The sequence below is a fragment of the Staurois parvus genome, unplaced genomic scaffold (assembly GCF_062004578.1).
Source record: "Staurois parvus isolate SC_StPar_1 unplaced genomic scaffold, SC_StPar_1.0 ptg000105l, whole genome shotgun sequence".
NCBI classification, from domain to species: domain Eukaryota; kingdom Metazoa; phylum Chordata; class Amphibia; order Anura; family Ranidae; genus Staurois; species Staurois parvus.
The window spans coordinates 1,569,453-1,592,094 of record NW_028317901.1 but is presented as its reverse complement, the minus strand read 5'-3'; the positions used below and the strand labels follow the sequence as shown (position 1 = coordinate 1,592,094).

The window sequence follows — 22,642 nt, the reverse complement described above, 5'->3', positions numbered from 1 at the left end:
AAACGCCTCTCAACCGCCCCGCAAACACCTGCCAGGCGTTTGAGGAGCGTCACCATAGACTTGAATGAGAGGCTTCAACTCCTCCTGACTCGACATGAGGCATCAATTTTGCCATGACGCGATGGTAACGCTTCAGTGTGAACAGCACTGTGTGCTGCCATGTGTAGAATATTCATAGGCATTTGAGGAGCGTTAAAAATGCTTCCCAAACGCCTGTCTAACGCTTGCTAACAAAGCTAAGTGAACATAGCCTTACAAATACTGTAGCTGCTGACTTTTAATATAAGGATACTTACCTGTCCAGGGATCCAGCAGTGTCCTCACCCGAGGTGATTCTTCAATTGGCTTCGGGTCCAGACGCCAGCATCTTAGCTAAGGGAAAACAGCTATGAAGCCCTGTGGTTTCATAGCCAGCTTTCCACTGTGCATATGCAAACTATGCAACCGATACATTTGCTGGAGAGCTTGTTCTGTTAAAAAAAAAAAATAACAGACTTAATGGCTGGATCACCAGATGAAAGTAAAAGAAAGAAAGCCTAAAAAAGAAAACTAATGCAGCCATCACATCTAATAATTGGTACACTGCAATATAATATATGTTTACTTTTGGGCTTAATACTGCGTTAAGCTGGCCATAGTTGGATCAAAATTTGGCTGGTTCAACAGGGACCAGTCTAATTTTGATCCATGTGTGGCAGCTCCGGCTCGACAGAAGTCAATTTATCGGTCAACTTCTGTTGGCTTGTTGGTAATTTTTTCTCGATCAGCTGTCAGGAATCCTGCTGTCAGAATACAATGATACAGTGGGGAGGATTACTGCATCCACCTCACTTGTGTGGAAGGGGGAATCCATTCAATTAAAAAAATAAATCAAAAATAAATAAGTCATCTATGGCCAGCCTTACTGTACAGCTCTGCATGTACTATACACAGGAATGATTTCCCATCAATGGTTCTGGAAGCTCATGAGTCTTTAGCTACTCAGTAAAATCAGGATTTTGTTTGAACCTTTGCAGGAAAATCCTGAAAAATCGTTTGTAGAGCATTTGATTCTGCTATTGTTGAGTCAACTAATTTTGTTCAAAAGCCCCTAAAATTTCACTCAGACTTGCTAGTTGAATGGAATCCCGGATGTATTAAACAGGTTTCTCTTGTGCCTAGAATATACTCCTTACAATATGCTTGATTTTCCCCAAATGAAAACCACATTTACAATTAGAATTCAATTTGTTTGAGAAAACATTTTCCACCCTGGTCCTTCAAATGTTCTCATCACTACAGTCAGAAACAATTGGCAATTTGACCCCACTAATTAAATATCCAAAAAACAGCATTTTTTAACCAAAATTCTACTGGTATATGGTCAGCTTCAACAGCAGCCCTTAGAAAGGTGTTCACTTCTTGTTCATCTGAACCTTTGGTATACCGCACATTTATATTCAAGAGGAACTAAAGTCAGCGTTATTCATCTTTGCTTTAATGGTCCGATGCCCGCAAGGTCCCTCACTAGCGCCAGCATCTTCTCCCAGGCTTCCTTGGGTGGCAGTCTTTAATCATCTTTATTGGCTGGCATGACATCATTCTTGCACATACACAGGACTACAGTCATCCTGACACAAAGGCACTGTAGTGAATGTAAACTGAGCTGCACATGCACAGTTCATTGTACATTCTACAGAAGACTGTGAGCATGCAGGTAGGTGTATTTTATTGTAGAAGAGACTTAGCGTGTCTCTTCTGAAATAAATAGCCAGCCTGCTTGCAGTTTTTAAATTTTAGACTTTAGTTCCACTCAGGGGTGGACTGACCATTTGGAAACTCGGGCACTGCCCGAGGGCCCGGGGTCAGTAGGGGGCCCCATGAGATGCCCCTGGTACCTTTTTCATAGGCTTTGTTGAGTTTGGGCAAGGACACAGGAGCCCCATGACAGTTCTAGTACACAGTGGATGCTGCAGAGCTGAATCAGCCAGGGGGTTAATCAAGCACTTTGGTGGCAGTCTACCTGCTATAGTTTCCAACTCTGTTCCCCGTCATCTTGGATTCCTACAACTCATGTTGCACCAGTGGGAATCTAAATCCCTTTGCCAAATCCTCTACAATATAAAACACATAAATCATTCAGAAGGCAGCATGAGACCCCTTCACAATCATTAGGGCAGGGCAATAGTCATGGGAATTCAAATTCAGAAATTTCATCTTGTTTTTTGGAAATGAAAGGCAGACACAATTTAGACGGTGGTTTTTTCATTTCCATTTGTTTGTTTTTTGGCCATTAAATTAAGACAGGGCAGATGTTGGCTTTATACAGATGTACACATTACCAAGCTGATTGGCTTGATCTCACATATCTAAGTTTGGAACTGCATTGTTATCCAGAATATGAGAGATAAAACTGAGTAACAAAGACACTATCAAGTCATTGACAGCTATTTCAGTTTTAAAAATGGCATTGGTGTATGGTTCTCACTAGAGATGAGCGAATTTTTCAAAAATTCGATTCGGCTGATTCGGCGAATTCCAGGAAGAAATTCGATTCGATGCGAATTAATTCGCTACGAAGTTAACTTATAAAAAGGGTTTCTAGGCTTCAGAGAGCCTTTAAATTAGTGCAGAACACTGTACCTTTAATTTAAATGCCCTTGGAGATGAGGAAGGAGAAGGAGAAGGATGAGAAGAAGGAGAAGGATGAGAAGAAGGAGAAGGATGAGAAGAAGGAGAAGGATGAGAAGAAGGAGAAGGATGAGAAGAAGGAGAAGGATGAGAAGAAGGAGAAGGAGAAGGAGAAGGAGGAGAAGGAGAAGAATGAGAAGAAGGAGAAGGAGAAGGATGAGAAGAAGGAGAAGGAGAAAGATGAGAAGAAGGAGAAGGAGAAGGATGAGAAGAAGGAGAAGGATGAGAAGAAGGAGAAGGATGAGAAGAAGGATGAGAAGAAGGATGAGAAGAAGGATGAGAAGAAGGATGAGAAGAAGGAGAAGGAGAAGGAGGAGAAGGAGAAGGATGAGAAGAAGGATGAGAAGGATGAGAAGAAGGATGAGAAGAAGGAGAAGGATGAGAAGAAGGATGAGAAGAAGGAGAAGGATGAGAAGAAGGAGAAGGATGAGAAGAAGGAGAAGGATGAGAAGAAGGAGAAGGAGAAGGATGAGAAGAAGGAGAAGGATGAGAAGAAGGAGAAGGATGAGAAGAAGGAGAAGGATGAGAAGAAGGATGAGAAGGAGAAGGATGAGAAGAAGGACAGTTCTGTGACAGTTTCTGTCTATTTCTGACAGTTCTGTGACATTCACTCCATACAGCGGTTTCAACCGCTGTATGGAGGGAATGTCCCAGAACTGTCAGAAATAGTCTATTTCTGACAGTTCTGGGACATGTATGGAGTGAATGTCCCAGAACTGTCAGAAATAGTCTATTTCTGACAGTTGTGGGACATTCCCTCCATACAGCGGTTTCAACCGCTGTATGGAGGGAATGTCCCAGAACTGTCATAAATAGTCTATTTCTGACAGTTCTGTGACATTCACTCCATACAGCGGTTTCAACCGCTGTATGGAGGGAATGTCCCAGAACTGTCAGAAATAGTCTATTTCTGACAGTTCTGGGACATGTATGGAGTGAATGTCCCAGAACTGTCAGAAATAGTCTATTTCTGACAGTTGTGGGACATTCACTCCATACAGCGGTTTCAACCGCTGTATGGAGGGAATGTCCCAGAACTGTCTTAAATAGTCTATTTCTGACAGTTGTGGGACATTCACTCCATACAGCGGTTGAAACATTGTATCTATTTGTTTCCATAAATGGATCCATTTATGGAAACAAATAGATACAATGTTTCAACCGCTGTATGGAGGGAATGTCCCAGAACTGTCATAAATAGTCTATTTCTGACAGTTGTGGGACATTCACTCCATACAGCGGTTTCAACCGCTGTATGGAGGGAATGTCCCAGAACTGTCTTAAATAGTCTATTTCTGACAGTTGTGGGACATTCACTCCATACAGCGGTTGAAACATTGTATCTATTTGTTTCCATAAATGACATTCTGCAGATACACTTAGAGGAGCTCTGCAGATACACTTTTTGCCGGCTTGGAATTATTCTTATTTTCATCCTACTTCTTCTTCTTCTTCTTCTTCATCCTCTTCTTCTTCTTCTGAGGATGAGGATGAAGAAGAAGAAGAAGAAGTAGGATGAAAATAAGATTAATTCCAAGCCGGCAAAAAGTGTATCTGCAGAGCTCCTCTAAGTGTATCTGCAGAATAGAGGAACTCTGCACATACACTTTTTGCCGGCTTGGAATTATTCTTATTTTCATCCTACTTCTTCTTCTTCTTCTTCATCCTCATCCTCTTCTTCTGAGGATGAGGATGAAGAAGAAGAAGTAGGATGAAAATAAGATTAATTCCAAGCTGGCAAAAAGTGTATGTGCAGAGCTCCTCTAAGTGTATCTGCAGAGCTCCTCTAAGTGTATCTGCAGAATAGAGGAACTCTGCACATACACTTTTTGCCGGCTTGGAATTATTCTTATTTTCATCCTACTTCTTCTTCTTCTTCTTCATCCTCATCCTCTTCTTCTGAGGATGAGGATGAAGAAGAAGAAGAAGAAGTAGGATGAAAATAAGATTAATTCCAAGCCGGCAAAAGGTGTATGTGCAGAGCTCCTCTAAGTGTATCTGCAGAGCTCCTCTAAGTGTATCTGCAGAATAGAGGAACTCTGCACATACACTTTTTGCCGGCTTGGAATTATTCTTATTTTCATCCTACTTCTTCTTCTTCTTCCTCATCCTCATCCTCTTCTTCTTCTTCTTCTTCTGAGGATGAAGAAGTAGAAGAAGAAGAAGAAGTAGGATGAAAATAAGAATTCCAAACCGGCAAAAAGTGTATGTGCAGAGTTCCTCTATTTCTGACAGTTCTCTGACAGCTTCTTCACATGTACAGCGGTTGAAACATCTGTATCCTAAATGGAAACTAATAGATACAATGTTTCAACCGCTGTACATGTGTTCCTTCTGTCAGAGAACTGTCAGAAATAGCGGAGCTCTCTGCAGGGACACTTTTGCCGGCTGATCGGGAAAAATCCGATTCGCGCACCCGAAGTAGGCAAATATTCGGATTCGACGCGAATCAAATTTTTCCTGAAATTCGTATCGAATTCCGGTTCGCCTGGTTCGATTCGCTCATCTCTAGTTCTCACCTCTGGCTGGTTTGATGACTGTATTACTTGTCCTACCTGTCATTCTGTAAATAAAGACTCTTTTTTAAAAATAAGGAATTTCAATCAAAAGCTGGTGTTTGATTCAACTAGACAACTTCTTCTATTACTGAAATGTTATCTAATTTACCTGATCACTTAATCCCTTCCTGCTGCCACCTCCTGGTTACATGATCGGAAAGCTCCCGATCGCAAGTAGGCACCAGGAGCATTCTGGTACCGACTGGTATCTGTGCTGGGAGTGCGCAGGGAGCGCAATCTCAGCACAGTAATGTTTACATTTGAGAACGAAAAAAAACGCGCTAGGACTCCATTGGATGGCATAAAACATATCGGCTAGCACAATACCAAAATACATAGTATAATAAACATCACAAAACAATAGTTCAGCGCTTAGATAAATTAACATATATGTGCAATACAATAGTGCAATGCAAATATACCAAACTCTAATGTACCACCACAAACTAAAAAAATAAAGGAATCCAAATGTGAAGCCAAAAACTGTGAATTCAGTGGTTCTTCCATTATGAGGGAAATGACAGATGTGGATACCAAACTCCACCAAAACTTCTTAATGATGAACCATACAGCACCTTGGTGTACAACAAAGGGAGGCTTACCAGAATCATGTGACCCCTGACAACATTAAGAGTGGTCAACTTGCACTTGTGCATCAATCCAAGATATCCAGCTTTCCTCAAAACCACACGTCAAACGATAGTACTGCTGAATTATATCAGATCACTGTGCATACATTTTTTTATTTGGGAAAAATGTGTTTGTACAAATAGAAAAATAAATATTAGTAAAATTGCTATGGGGGGGCAGGAGCAATAATACATCAAGGCCCCTTTTGCGCTGCTCAGGTGTGGTTTCCCCACAGTATGCCTGTAGCTCAGTGTATGAACAGTTTTCATGCGGTTTGCCATAGACTTCTATTAGATCCGGTGTATTTGGTGCATATTTGAAGCACACCAAAAGTCCTGCATGCTGCAACTTTGGTGTGTTTCAGAAAATGCGCCAAAAACCCCGATCTAATAGAAGTCTAAGGCGGAGCGCAGGTAACCCACACGAAAATCACCCATGCTGCAGGGAAACCACAAAAGAGCAGTGTGAAGGGGGCCTAAATTGTAAAGAAGAGAGAAGGTCTGCTTTAAAGCAGAGCTCCACTCAAAAGGGGAAGTTCCACTTTAAGCCTTTGTCCCCCTCTCCCCATTAAGGATTGGAGAATTGGGGAGTGGGTACCCGAATTTGACAGGTACCAGCTCCCACTTCAATCGCCTAGGCGATCGAAAGCGGAAGTTGTCCTCCCTCCCCATAGTCTTCTGGGACACGTGACAGGTCCCAGAAGACTACGGGGCCATTCACAAAGAGCGGCGCTTCTCGCGCATGTGCAGTGGGCACATGGCTGTGAAGCCGCAAGCTGTCACAGCCGGGTGCCCACACTGAAGATGCCGGCGCCAGGGAGAGAAGACGGCCGGTGAAACCAGCCGTGGTGAGGACACCGCTGGACCGAGGGACAGGTAAGCGTCTGTATTTTAAAAGTCAACAGCTACAGTTTTTGTAGATGCTTTTATTTATTTTTTTTCAGGAGGAACTCCGCTTTATGTTGCTTATAGAAAACATTATCCCTGCATGGGATCCATATCATAAGGTGTCTTATTACCTAGAATCACAGAAGCTACTACACTCAAGCCTATTGTTTTAATCCTTACTAATTACTAGTCCAGATATTCATTACTACTCCAGATCTGGCCCACATTTGTATTTATAACATGTCCTGTTCAATATATCACCTCTTGGACTCTGGAAAATGTAACTTGTCAGCGTGATACAGTTAAAGGGAACATATTGAAAAAAATCTTCTGTTGCTTCTAATATTCCCTTAACAGTAAAAAAGCAGGGAGATCAAAGCAAAACATGCACATTACGACAGAACAGGGAAATTGAACCGGGTAATTCAAGTGGCTAAATTCTAGGTCTTAAATGAATTATAGTCTCTAATGGTGTGTTCTCCATAAAAAGAGACTCCCAGGGGTAAGATATTATTCCAGGAGATCATGGGATCCCTAAGGGATCCCCCTTCCCATTACAGCCAGATCCTCTTCCTCTGTTAATGGATGGCTCATTCAAGGATACATTATACAATTACACTGTGTCACTCAGAGGAAGCCGAGGAACACATATTTAATAAATAATAGCAAAGCTTTAATGCAAAAAGGGGACCCTTGATGTTTGTAACTGAGCTTCGCCCAGCAAATGATGAAACTAAGGAAACACACAGATTAGTGAGGAATCTGAACAAATGTTAGAACAGAACAGTTGGCTGGTCTTCCAAACATAAAACCACATGAAAACACAGATTTGTTTGCTGTATAGTGTACACAATGTCGCTATTGTGAGTGTCTTCTATCTGCCAATACTGCAGCAATATAATGATGAGATTTAAAGTGTATGTGAATCCTAATAGGAATGTCTTTTATTTGTTCCCTTCTGGTCTGTTTAATATATCAATGGAAGTATTTTGCTGTATCAGTTCAACAAGTGCAAAAAAAATTGTTAATATTGTGAGAAATTCTGAACTGACATGTGTCCTTTGCATACTTGTGTTTTTTAATATTGTAGAGCAAGGGTCCCCAAACAGCGGCCCGAGGGCCAGATGTGGCCCTTTGTTACCCTTTATCTAGCCCTTGGGGCACTATTCCTTTTACTGAGACCAACAATGGGGCAGTACTTCTTCCATTGAAATCAATGATGGGGCACTATTCTTCCCACTAATACCGATGATGGAGCACTGCTCCTCCTACTGAACATCAACTCCGTGGCCATGTTTATTTTCACCAATACTGGGGCCAGGACATTTTCTATCCTCGCTGGCCCTAATCCGGCCCTCCTAAAGTCTGAAGGACAGTATACTGGCCCTTTGAAAGGTTTGGAGACCTCTGCTGTAGAGATTTTTATATACTATAGAGATCTGACAGCGAGAGCGGTTACGTCGTTTAGCAAAAGACAATGGGCAGGGCTGATACCACTCAGTCCACAAAAGTGCTGTGTGTTGTCAGCCCACAACAAAACTGAGGAGCTGAGATCAAGAGATATCGTTCTGTATTTGCTGTGTCTGAGATAGAACATGGGGCAACGTGCATGTATTGCAGAGATGTACTGCATATGTTTTTTGACATACACTAACATCAAATACAAATAATCTATTCAAGGCATAATATATGAGTATGATATAAATACTGGTAGATATAAATAAACAAGTCCTTTAGTCATAATACTACATACATAAAGAATTTCCAAACATTCAGTTTCATGAATGCTAATACAGAATACAGAAATGAAGTCTCCAGGTCAGGTGCAAATAATCTCATTTTTTTTTTTAAATAAACCATTGTTCATTAATTAGAAGCAAGGAAATGAAGGCATCATAAGGTGCCTGTACTAGTTTCTGAACTTGCTTGACTTTAAAGTGACGCTAAATTATATGCTCATTCTCCAAATATAACCCATTCACATCCAATACTTAATGGCCCTGTAACCACAAATTCATTTGTTACTGTGTTTTTCTGGCTCCTTGTACTCATCCTAGGTGATATCTCAAATCTCTGTTTTTCCCCCTCATTTCCATTTTTGGAATGAGCATTGCATGCTAGTTGTGGTCATTTGCACTGCTCTATGCGCACTGCAATTCCTATAGTCCCATCTCAGGTGAATAGGAAGCAAGAGCGGGTGGCTACATTCTAACATACAGTGGGACCATAAGGGAATAATCGTAGCCACCCTCTAAGGGAACATTAAAATTTGGAGATAGCTGAAAACGAGAGTGTACTAAAAGCTTTATAGATGTATATTGGCAAAGTGAGAGTAAAGTGTTACTAAACCCAGGACCCTGCATTCACTATATCTGGTCTCCCACCGTACAAAGAACATGGAAATGCAATTATTTTATTAAATATAAACTGATAAATACCTTTTCTCGTCAGCAGTTAGAGCAGTTTTGTGGCTTCTATCAGTGTCCAACACTGGTTAAAGCGTGTAGGAGTTTTCATTCTCCTCTCATTGTCCTATGAGACTGCAGGACCCTCTATCTGGACCTTTTGCTGATCACATGCAATCTCCCAAAAAAAAAAAAACTCTCTAGCAATACACACCAAACTGAGCATGTGAAGCTTGCCCCCAAGGCTCTGTTCTATCAGATGAGTCTGGAACAGTGAAAGAAGGGGAGGATCAGAGAAGAGAGGATTAAACATCCTTTTTACACAATGCAGAGGATTAACTTCTTAAGTTCCACAGTGGGTATATCAAGCATGCTTTCCTGCATATACAGATTGATTTTACTGTTGTGGGTTTAGTAACACTGTAAGGCACTGCTGTTTCTGACTACTAATCTGAGATTTGGAGGAAGATCTAGTGGTGTCACTTCTGTGCTGCTCACTGTTCTCCTTGATGAAGGCTCTGGCATGAGCAAGCAAAGCCCTTCTCTGAAGATGGCCATCTCCACACAGAAACAGCATGCTAAAAAAGGCATGATAAGCCCGCAATAGAGAAAATATCAGCTGCAGGGTAACATCGTTTCCAGGGTTTCATAACCGCTTCCGCACCATCCTATAGCAGAAATACTGCTACAGGGCGGCACAGGTGTGCAAAATCACACACACGTGATTTTGCAGTTCCAGGTAGGGGGTGCGTGCGCCCTACCTGCGCCGCCATTCGTGACCTTGCCTCTCAATCACTGGGTCCCGGCCAGGGGAGAGACCTGTATGTAAACAATACAGATCTCTCCCCTATCAGCTCCTGCACACTGCTTTGTATGGCTCTGCATAGCAGAGCCATACAAAGCAGTGTGCTAACAGTGAAGCACACACACAGCCCCCATAGTAAAGAAGCACAGTGCATAATTAACCCTTTGATCGGCCCACATGTTAACTCCTTCCAGCTCAATGCCATTAGTACAGTGTCAGTTCTTTTTATTAGCACTGATCACTGTATTGGTGTCAGTGACACCAAGTCAGTTCCCCACAGTGTCAGAATGCCTACCGCAGTCCAATTATAAGTCACTGATCGCCGCCATTACTAGTAAACCAAAGTAATTTACACGTATAGGGATTTCTTTTTAGCAAAGACATGTAGCATAATACATTTTGGCCTAAAATTTTATTTTTTTAAGTGGACATTTTTAATAGCAAAATAGTAAAAAATTTTATTTTTTTCAAAATTTTCAGTATTTTTTTGTTTATTGCGCAAAAAATAAAACACGCACATGCAATCAAATACCAGAAGAAAGCTCTATTTGTGGGAAAAAAAGGACGGAAATTTCAGTTGGGTGCAGTGTTGCATGATCGCGCAATTGTCAGTTAAAGTAACGCAGTGCTATATCGCAAAAAAATGGCCTGGTCAGGAAGGGGAGTAAATCCTCTGGAGGGCGAGTGGTTAAATGGAGAAAAAAATGCGGTAGCAAACATTAGGTTTCCTTTTAGTCTCTAATTTGCACTTGGAATAAGAAAACAGGGATTGTTAGTGTGGGAGCACATGGGTGATTATTAGCAGATCAAGCATACTACCAAAATCACTAGCAATTATTTGCTACACAGATGGAAAAAATGGTTTTATGATGTAAGCTATACATGCTCTATGTAGAGGAAATTAGTAGCACACGATTGCATAATGCTCCAAACTTACATTCACTGTAACACGTCACTTGTGTAGCTTACACCATAAGGCAGTGGTGGTCAACCAGAAAATTATAAGGGGTCTCAAGTGAAGCCCCTGACACTCTGAAAGGGCTGCACAATAGCAGAGCATTTCCAAGTGTTGAGGTGCACAACAATAAGTTAGGCAGCCCACACTGAAGAGAAAGTGGGAATAAAAGTCCCATTATTGGTGTCAGTGGCAGTAATAGTAACCCACAGCATTTGTGTCAGCCGGTCTCAATCAAAACTCCCAGTGCTGGTGTCTATAGATGTAATAAGAACCATCAACATTGGTGTCAGTGGCTGCTATGGTACTCAGCATTTATGTCAGTGACCCCATTATCGACTCCCAGATTTGTTATCAGTGACTGGAATAATAACAACCCCTCAGCACTGGTGTCAAAAACTGCAATAATAAACCTGCATTAGTGTCAGCGACACAATGGTGTCAGTGCTTTTAAACCCCCTCCCCACATTGGTGGTCAGTGGTAGTGCTGTTAAAGTGCAAATAAACCCAGGACCCTGCATTCACTCTATTTGGTTTCCCACAGTACACAGAACATGTAAATGCAATTGTTTTAGGAAGTATAAACTGCTAAATACATTTTCTCATCAGCGGTATATAGCAGTCCTGTAGCTTCTATCAGTGTCCAGCCAAGCACTGGTTAATCTTGTAGTAGAAGTGTTCATTCTCCTCTGACTGTCCTATGAGGCTGCATGACCCCGACCCTCTGTCTTGAAAGTGCTGATTGGCCCTGTGCTGATCACATGCAAACCTCCCAACTTTTTGAGATGGGAACAAGGGGCGCTTATTAGCAAAATGATCTAGGCATAGGACACACCCCTTGCCACACCCCCTTATAGGGGAATTAGAATAATAATAATAAAAAAAAGGATTTGTTAAAACCACAAGTCCCATTTTTTACCACTACTATTCTTTTATACTGGCTTACAAAATTTACAAATGCAACAATACTTTTTGAAAGAAAATAGTGCATTTTCTATACAACAATATAGATTAGACCAAAATGAGGGACAAATGAGGAGGAAAGAGGGACATTGTTCCAAATCAGGGACAGTCCCTCAAAATCAGGGACAGTTGGGAGCTATGCACATGCACCCACCAATTAAAAAAACAAAGCAAACAAAAAAAACCTCTAGCACTACACACCAAACTGATCATGTGCAGAATGCCTCCTAGGGCTCTGTACTATCAGCAGATGGATTGAGGACCATGTAAGAAGGGGAGGATCAGAGAAGACAGGATCAAACAGCCCTTTTTACACAATGCAGAGGATTAGCCCCTTAGGTTCCACAGTGAATAAAACAAACATGCTTTACTGCATACACAGACTGATTTTACTGTTGTGGGTTTAGTAACATTTTAATGCTCCTGTCCCTGCACTGGTGCATAGTTGCAATGGTATTTAAACCCTCCTCCTCCACACGGTACAGTCTTTATTGCAGTGACGGGCGCTGGAATGCTAAGACTATCTTGGCATATTGTACCCCCTTCCATTCTCAGAATCCTAGTTGCCTGACTTGACCCCTATTTCTGCAGCACCAACCCTGTCCTGATCTGTATACCCATCCCGGGTGGTACAGAAAGTATTTGTGTTTAAACATAACAGCAAAAACCTGGTATTTTAGTAGAGGCCAGCAATGGCAGCCAACATGTTCTCTGTGTTCCTAGAAAGCACCTTTCTATACTGCAAGCATTCTGCTCGTGATGCTCAATAATTCCCATAAGCATCATTAGGCTGACTATAGAGGGGCAGATATCGCTTGGAGAGGGACAGGTAACACTGACAGCAGCACATGTACATGATGCTGATATACACAAAAAGACTTTTAGGCACATTTTCCAACAGGTTGTAAAATCCCACTCCTATAGTGCCCTGCAGCTGGAATTGCAGTGAAAGGTGGTCCTACAAAGTATTGACTCAGGGGGGCTGAATACAAATGCACACTACACTTTTCACATATATGTATTTGTAAAAAAATTTGAAAACCATTTATCATTTTCCTTGTACTTCACAATTATGTGCCACTTTGTGTTGGTCTATCAAATCAAATCCCAATAAAATATATTTACGTTTTTGGTTGTAACATGACAAAATGTGGATAATTTCAAGGGGTATACCCAGATAACAGATGACCATACACCCAGATAATAGATACAACTACACACCGTACACCCAGATAACAGATACTAATACACACCATACACTCAGATAACAGATACTAATACACACCATACACCCAGCTAACAGATGTCCATACACACCGTACACCCAGCTAAAAGATGCCCATACACACCATACACTCAGATAACAGATGCCCATACACACCGTACACCCAGAGAGCAGATGCCCATACACACCGTACACCCAGAGAGCAGATGCCAATACACACCATACACCCAGAGAGCAGATGCCAATACACACCGTACACCCAGAGAGCAGATGCCAATACACACCGTACACCCAGAGAGCAGATGCCAATACACACCGTACACCCAGATAACAGATGCCCATACACACCGTACACCCAGAGAGCAGATGCCAATACACACCGTACACCCAGATAACAAATGCCAATACACACCGTACACCCAGATAACAGATGCCCATACACACCGTACACCCAGAGAGCAGATGCCCATACACACCGTACACCCAGATTACAGATGCCCATACACACCGTACACCCAGATTACAGATGCCCATACACACCATACACCCAGAGAGCAGATGCCCATACACACCGTACACCCAGAGAGCAGATGCCAATACACACCGTACAAATGTGTGTGATTTTGCGAATCGCTGTTGCCCTGTAGCAATATTCCTGCTATAGGGCAGTCGGGAAGCGGTTTAAGGAGTTTACAGGCAACTGAGTTTGCTGGCATTTCTCTGAAAGCACAAAAACTGCGTTCATGGCAAGAGCCTACTGGCATTTAAAACGCGCATCTAAACATGCCTAAACGCACCTAAACGCTAGGCGTGTTTAGCACGTCCACATTTATTCATTTCAATGCCCAGAACCAATTAAAATTTTGGCCAATTTAATAAATAAACTCCCAAACACCAAATGCTTCTAAACTGCTAAACTCAACTAAACTGGACTGAAAAATGCAGCTTACATGAGTTTTTGAATGCAAATTTTCTCCTGACACGAGAAACAACGTTTACAGTAAACCAGTGTGCAAGACGCCAAAGATATTTACTTTACAGCAGGGGTGCTCAACCTGCGGCCTGTGGGCCACATGTGCACCACGAAGTGGCCCACAACCTCAAACCAGGGAAGTGCATGCGCAGGGTCAGCAATCTATTGATCGTGATCTGGGCTTTCAGAAAGTGCACCACACCCACAAGATATAATAGAAGTCTATGGTAAAGCACAGCTAACCCTCTGGAAAGCCGCTGTGCACTGGGCTGCACCCTTGGTGTGTGTAAACTGCAGTGCGTCAGTGTGAAAGCAGCCTTATAGGGGGCTAAGGACAGTAAGGGCTCATTTAGTTGAAGCATGTTTTAACCCCCCCAACCACAAGTGTAGCGTCAGGGGTCGGATTGGCAACCCCGCGCTCTGCTCAAGGCAGCCTCCCTGTCACATTCTGTTTACACTTGGACAGGAGGGGCGGCATATACAGGAACCGATCCTCTCCATTTTCCTCCTGCAGCTGCTGAAAGTCAGCTTCCCCTCCTCTCCCTCCCACCGGCATTTAGCGGCTGCACGAGGAAAATGTTTATTATGATATTCAAACTGAAAAAAAAAAAAAAATCGGAATACGGTAAGCGATCGCTTACCTTATCACTTAAGTGGCCCTCGCTCTTCAAAAGGTTGGGCACCCCTGCTTTACAGGGTTAGATAGAAAGTCTTAGAATGGTGGTGGGAGAAGGTTTAGCTTTACTTAACTTTTGACTGAACATCCACTAACAACAGGCAGTGGGCAGATTCTATAAACAATGGCAGGCTGTCTATTGACTAAGGATCCATCCATGTCCTGCTGTCAGTGAGAAGGGGAGCAGACCTGATAGGGAACCAGTGTCTATGAATCCTCATCAAGCTCTGATTTACTTTACAAGTGCGCAGTTTCCTTCACTTGCTTTGGGACTCTGTAGAAAGTAGAACTCAATCAAGTTAATGAACGGGAAAAAAAGTTCAAGAAGAGGCAGAAACTTGACCAATCAAACTAGTGTGATCAGACTCTGCTATCACGCAGTGTTCTATGTAGCTTTATGCAGAGAATGCTCCAATGGACGTTACAGACTCCGCAATGTACCCTGCATTTTAAAAGTGACACATAAACTGCATGTACAGTATGGACAAAACACTGAGATATCCTACAGCCTCTTTGTATTCGTTCTACTAGTTGTCATCAGCAGCACAAGCCAAAGGCCACAGTCTGATATCAAGCAGTCAGCTGATTCCAATCCTCTTTGATGTGGGGGGGAAGGCATCCTCAGCTAATATGCTGTAAAGAAGGACCCTTGCTCTCATGGTGGAAGCAGTGGTCTCTCTGAGCACGTCCAGAGAGACCACAGGCTGTTTTGCTCACACTGTGGCTGCTTTCTAAAGAAAAAAACTTATGAGACCTTGCACAACTTTTGTTTTGATGCACCTGGAATACGTTCAGTGGAATTAAACTGAAAGTTCAATTGGGCTTTCAAGCATAACTAAAAGCAAAACTTTTTTTTCGTTTTTTGATAGACTGGGGATGGATTAGAACACTTTTTAGGTTTTTATTACAGCCTGTGTCTGTTAGAGAGATTCACCCTCTCTATTTGTCTTGTTTACTATCATCATCCAAAGTAAAAGTCTAAGAAACCCCAAATTTTGGGTTGTCCCCAGAAAAGTAATAGATGGGAAATCTTCTAATGGTGACACTAGTTCTGGTGACCTGGGAGTCCTTAAAGCGGAGTTCCACTCACCCTGTCAAAAAATAAGTCAGCAGCTACAAAAACTGTAGCTGCTGACTTTTAAAAAACAGCCACTTACCTGTCCCTCGGTCCCATGGTGTGTCCCCTGCAGCCCGTTTCACTGGCTGTCCTGTATTCCAGGAGGCCGGCATCTTCAGTGTGGGCACCCACTGCGCATGCGTGAGTAGAGCTGTACTTCATGAATGGTCCTGTAGTCTTCTGGGACCGGTCACGTGTCCCAAAAGACTAAAGGGAGGGAGGAAGGGAGGACACCTTCTGCTTTCAGTCGCCTAGGCGATCGGAATAGAAGTGGGAGCGGGTACCTGTCAAATTCGGGTACCCGCTCCCCTGCCCCCAAATGTGCCAATCCTTAAAGGAGGTCCGCTTTAAGGAATTCCTTTTATTTGTAGAGGTTTTCTCACTTTCTGTTTTGGCTATGAGACAGGAAGTGAAGGTAAATCTTCCCAATGGGACACAGATGGAAAAAATAATCTGTCAGGGGTTATAACCCTCCCTTACTCTATCCAAAATGAAAAAAAAAGGTTTGCCTATAGCCCTACTTAAAACTTTGCAGCTCAGTGTGACCTACATCTGACAGTGGAGAAAACATACCAATAACTGTGACAAATAAAGAAAAAATTAATTAAAACGACCTTTACAATATATCTGCTGCAAAAACCAGTTGTATAAGGTATTATTAGTCAGCAGCTTGCACTGCGCTGGTCTCTATTCACAGACATGTGTCATCTTATCACTGGTATGTTACTAACGTTTCATTGATATATGCATTTTCAAAGTGCCTAAATACGTAAAAAGTAATTTTCTTTTTCTAAATTTGGTTCTTTTTTTTCTGCAAATTTAGAGAAGCACTGTAAATAACAGTGACAAAGTTCGGGTTAAGGTGTACAGATCCGTGGCCCCAAATGCTAACCTCAACATGATGCCCTAGGACCTATTTTTACTTTAGATGGTGCTTAAAGTAATTACATGTGGTTTGGGAGTTGCCTAAAGGTATAATATTATAATATATACTTGTGGTCACTGTGGGGCAATGCACTGCCTGCCGGTAGTAATATTCAAGTACCAGAGAGCACAGGCATATTTTTTACATTCTTGGCATGGCGGACCATGACCCGTGTTGTCATTGTTACATGTACAACTATTTTTCATCACATTGGAAAGCCAATGCACTTCACTAGAATACACGCATTTTAAGACCTCATGCACACTGGACATCCTATAAACACCAGTAGCGTTAGCTGTAGAATGGCGCATTAAAAACGCAAGTTTTGTCTTATTATTACCGTATATACTCGAGTATAAGCCGACCCGAATATAAACCGAGGTACCTAATTTTACCACAAAAAACTGGGAAAAACTATTGACTCGAGTATAAGCCGGTGGTGTCAGTGGGGGGAGGAATAGTGCCCCATCGTTGGTGTCAGTGGGGGGAGGAATAGTGCCCCATCGTTGGTGTCAGTGGGGGGAGGAATAGTGCTCCATCGTTGGTGTCAGTGGGGGGAGGAATAGTGCCCCATCGTTGGTGTCAGTGGGGGGAGGAATAGTGCCCCATCATTGGTATTAGTGACACCAATGATACTTACCTTGCTGACCCCTGCTCCAGCCTGGGCTCGCTCACTCCCTCCCTCTCCCATGGTACACACTTACCGGTCAGATGTCTTCCTTCTCCGGCCGCTCTCCTTCTCTTCACTCGCTCGATCTTCGCGGTGCCGCTTGGCTCCTCCTCTCCAAGCTCCACCTCCTCGCCGGTGATTGGGCGCCTGTGTGCCTCTCCTGAGCTACAGTTCCGGCGGCCAATCACCGGCAAGTATTGATCCCGGGGGTGTGTCCAGATGACAGGGACGGCATGTCATCCCGCCCACACCTGGAGACAGATAGAGGAGCGGTGTCTCGGTTCCTAAAGCAATCGGAAATCTGTGTTTTCCGATGGTCTTAGGCGACCCCTGTGAAAGTGTTGTTCGACCCCCAAAGGGGTCGCGACCCACAGGTTGAGAACCGCTGGTTTAGAAGTGGCGCCCCCTGCTAGACATCTGCAGACGTTGACTCGAGTATAAGCCGAGGGGGCCGTTTTTCAGCACAAAAAATGTGCTGAAAAACTCGGCTTATACTCGAGTATATACGGTAAGCGTTTTTCAGCGTTTGTGTCTTTATGAAAACTGTACCCCCTGAAAAGCTTGAGGCTCAAAAATGCCAGATAGCTGCCTATTTCAGCGTTAGAGCGTTTTTACAGCTGAAAGACTCCTCTTCAAAGGCAGTAGTTCTGCTATGTGTGCATGAAGATATAGGATAAACATACTGGCTACAGCCAGTCTACAGAAAAAAAAAATGCCTGACGCCAAAAACAGCAGCTGTAAAAACGCCCAGTGTGCATGAGGCCTAAGACTAATTAGATTTCTGTATATTTAGAATGCACACACTGTTGTACTGGCATGAACAGAGACATAAGTGTTAAAGGGGTTTTCCATTTCCAGAAAAAAGTAGAAAAGCCCTCAAACCAGAGAATGAAACCCAAGGCTGCCGTTCTACTTCCTTTGAACTCCTGATGGCTGGCTGGCTGTGCAAAGTGTATTTCAGGTCTGCTAAAGCACTCAACGCTGTTAGTTTTATTCAACAAATCAATTAGATGTACCGGTATCTCCTTTTTCTAAGCAGTAAAAAGCCAACCAGCTCCATCTGCCTTGGATCATGTTCCACAGCTGATCGGTGAGGGTGTGATATGGGGAAAATGCTGCACAGCACTACCTCCAATTTGAAAGGAATTTCATTTTATTTTTATTGCTGAACATCGAAAACCCCTTTAAGAAAAGTAAAAGCAATCAAAACATATGATTATACCTGCAATGGGTGTAAACAATACATCTTCTAAATGCCTTACATTTCAGTGATGCAGGTATGAATAAGTTCAAGCGCTCACTCTAGACTAAACATAAAAAGATGATTTCTAGCCAGATTGTACATTTGAATTTGTAGTTGTACAAAGGATAACCTCAAAATGTTCATTTCTATTAAAACTTTTTTAGTCTGGTACCTTAAATAGGTTTTATTTCATTTTACCACAATAGCAACACAATTCCTTTGCCATCACTGCAGATCCAGATTATAACATTTTAAAGATAAGTTCACCTTTAGGAACATGTTACATGTTTTAGGGTGGAGCATGTAACATGTTCCTGCTCCTGCAGCTTTCCTGCCAATTACCCCCTCCCTGTGACAGCGGGTTGGGGATCTTTTACCCGCATTCACTGTTGCATTTTGAAAAGAGAGCGGCTGTGCAGGGCTCCGCCCATACGACCATGTAATTCATTCACAGTTCACATGTAGGCATTCATTATCAGTTTCTTATGAATGAATGCCTACAAGTACCACCATCAGTTGTGGCTGACAGCTTGTAGTTCTCTATAAAATGTGAGGGCGCTGGTGAGCACTCTCATAGTCAATTGATTCTTCCTGCTTTTAGCCCTGGTTCACACTGATGCGGTGCGGAATTCGCAGCATTTTCTGTGCGAATTCCACACCACATCAGAATCGAACCCCGAAAGCGGTCTGCAAAAGGCAGTGCAATGTGCAGAACTGGATCGCATAGATGTGAATACCCAGACAATTTGTTTCTAGTGCGGACCAAAAAAAAGGGTCCTGCATGTTTTTGGTGTGGGTGCAGGTGCGGTGCGATTAGAGCCATACAAAATGTATGGCTCCAATTGCACCGCACACAAATCACATATGATTTGCACAGGAATGCAATGTGGTTCCTGTGCGATATACCGCACTGCATATATGTGAATCCAGGCTCTGGCAAATTACCTGCCTGTACAAGGTACAGGCAGACAGCTATCCTGAGAGTCTTCAGAAGCCTGAGACTGCATCTGTGATCTGCTGATCACGTGTAAAATGCTCTGCAGATTCCTTCGAAGACAAAAATAATAAATGCACATTTTTTTACCTGCAAAAAAATGTGCATTTTTTTTTTTTGAAAAGGTGAGCTTATCCTTCATCAACTTTTGTAAATGCAAACCTAAGAAAACCAAAGTAATCATATTATTTAGACACTTGGAAAGTTAAGAAAAGGACCACAACAAAAAGCTAAAACAAATATCTAACCACATCTGAATCCTAGAAGTTTCTACTAATCATAGAATCACATTGAAAACTACTTTGCACAAAGAAATGAGGGGTGTGAGCAAACCCGAAAATCTTGAAACACAGGATGCCAGTAGAGGAAGCCAAAAAAGAAAATAAAAATTCATAGAGTGCCGTTTCAACCTGCCTAAAACCGTACCCTGCTGATGTTCTTTTTATGCCAGCTTGAGAACATTTTATCAACAATGACATTTTATTGGAAGGATAAGTTCAGCCAAAAGATACATTTCAGTTATAGGTGTAGTATGGTGAGCTGAGCCACCCACTGACTTCTTATTTCTCCTGGGGATTTTTCCTGGCTCTGTTCCTGCCCACCTCGGAGTGTTTCTATTTCTTCTACATTTTCCACAAAATAAAAGGAATATAAATTCCAACAGGTTAAGTGTGCGGACCAGGGAATGTAAGAGCTGAGATTTCATCATCGGAATTCTAAGATATTTAGTAGTAAAGGGTAAGTTCACCTTTTGGAACATGTTACATGTTCAACCCACATTTAGATCCACTTTAGAACCACTATAAAGTGGTTGTAAAGCTTCGTGTTTTTTTTTTCTTCAATTAAAATAACAAACATGTTATTCTTACCTGCTCTGTGCAATCCTCTTCACGGATCCCCCACTGGCGCTCCTGGCCCCTCCCTCCTGGCGAGTGCCCCCAGAGCAAGCTGCTTGTTCTGGGGGCATTTTTGCATGCTTGCTCCCAAGCCGCCCCTGAATGTCCATAAGACATACAGAGTGTGGCTCGGCCTGTCCCCCATTCCCTCCTCACTGGCTCTGATTGACAGCAGCAGGAGCCAGAGGCTTTGCTGCACAGCGCTGGATCACAATCAGGCTCAGGTATGTATTAGGGGGGACGAGGAGGGAGCTGAACACTGGAGGTTTTTTACCTTCATGCATAGAATCCATGTAGGTAAAAAACCTTCAGCTTTTACAACCACTTTAAAACTGAACTCCAAAAAATACATACACCTCCTGCGCTCATTAGCTAAAAGAAAACTATATGCCCTTATTATTCACCAAAATCAGCAGTCAAATGTCACTCTAGTCCCAAGTGTTCTCTCTTCTTCTCTATATCTAATGTGGGGCCCTTCTTTGTGTGCCCGTGTTGCTGCCTGTGCAATATGGACACTTCCTAAAGTAGTCCAATGGCAGGGTCCTCTCAGTATCCATAAGGGGAATCTCAATGATTATGACATGTGAAGGGGCTGAGGGAGACCAGCTGGTGCAGTCCCCTATGCAGTTCTGAATATCTAGTCCTCCACAACCATGTAGGGTGTCAGTGAGGGATTCAGTGGAAAACATGCTTCAGAAGGTTAGAAAACAAAACATGCTAGAAAGATGACAGGGGAGTGAGAGGATAATGAGAGGGGGCTGACAGGTGGGTGAGAGGGGGATGAAAAGGGGATGAGGGGGACGACGACTTAATTGTTCCCCAAAGATGGGCTTCAACACTAGCTTTAGGTCCCTTTCAAAAAGGGCGAACTGCGTTAAGACCAGCAAGGGATCTGTCTGCTGATCAGACCAAAGTGGGTGGATGAGCCATTTGTGTCTGCTCAGTTTCTGCAGATCAGACACAGATGGAGCCCGCTCTGCTCTACGGGCAGCAGGGAATAAATGGACTCCTCTGTGCGTTCCTACCTGACTGCCCTCCGATTCGATCTGCCTAGATCAGGAGTCTCCAGACTTTTTAAACAAAGGACCAGTTTACTGTCCTGAAAGCTTCAGGGGGGTCAGACTGTGGTCAGTGGGAGTAGAAAATGCCCTGGTATCGGTGGAGGTAAACAATGCCCCATAGTTGGTTTTATTGGGAGGAATAATGACCCACTGTACTAGTGGTAGGAAAAGTGCCCCAACATTAATGTCAGTGGGTGGATTGGTGTCCCATCATTGATGTCAGTGCATTGTATGGTACCCCAAAGGCCGGATGTTGACAAGAAAAGGGCCACATCAGGGGCCGTAGTTTGGAGACCAATGGCCTAGATGGAGGAGGATGAATCACCACGTTGTTTTTAGCAGACCGGATTGGACCACAAGTAGGCTGTAGAAGAAGAGGAGTCCATTTACTCCTGACCACCCATAGTCTGTTTCCACCCGCCAGTTCATAGTGGTGAATAGACTGTCTGATTAGGTCCACTTGCAGACGGACCTGATCACACCTTTCATGTGAAAGGGGCCTTAGCTAGCATTTAAAAACAATCTTTTCTAACACAAATATATTAATTGTTTTGTTTTTTACCTCATGTTCAGTTGTATTATAAGAATTGCAGCATGCTAGACATACTGTATAATATGTGCTCGTTAAAAAGCAAGTATTTTCGTTTGTGTTTGGTGCTACTCCTGCAATTTATCTTAACGTTTCCACAGCTGACAATATCTCTTGTGGAAAAAGTAAATAAAGGAATGTGTATGTATAAAAATAACCGTTTGAACAGAATATATCCTGGACAGAACATGAAACATGCCATATGTATGCCCCCCAGAAGCAGCAGATGAAATTATTGTGGTGGTCAGTTCATGTCTACACAGTGAACATATCAGCTTCAGATGCCCATCCTATGATCATTCCTGGCAGTTGACTTCAGTAGTTATAGCAATGTGATTAGACTAGGTCAACATACCCTTAAAGGAAACTCACAAAGTCATAAACACTGGAGTCAGGGACA

The 22,642-nt window shown here is 42.8% G+C and overlaps 1 protein-coding gene across 2 annotated transcripts in view; it reads right to left on the bottom strand.

Annotated features, from left to right (window-relative positions):
- Positions 1-22,642, bottom strand: part of PEAK1 (pseudopodium enriched atypical kinase 1) — a 98,096-nt gene that overhangs the window by 20,064 nt on the left and 55,390 nt on the right. The gene's annotated exons all lie outside the window — the stretch shown is intronic.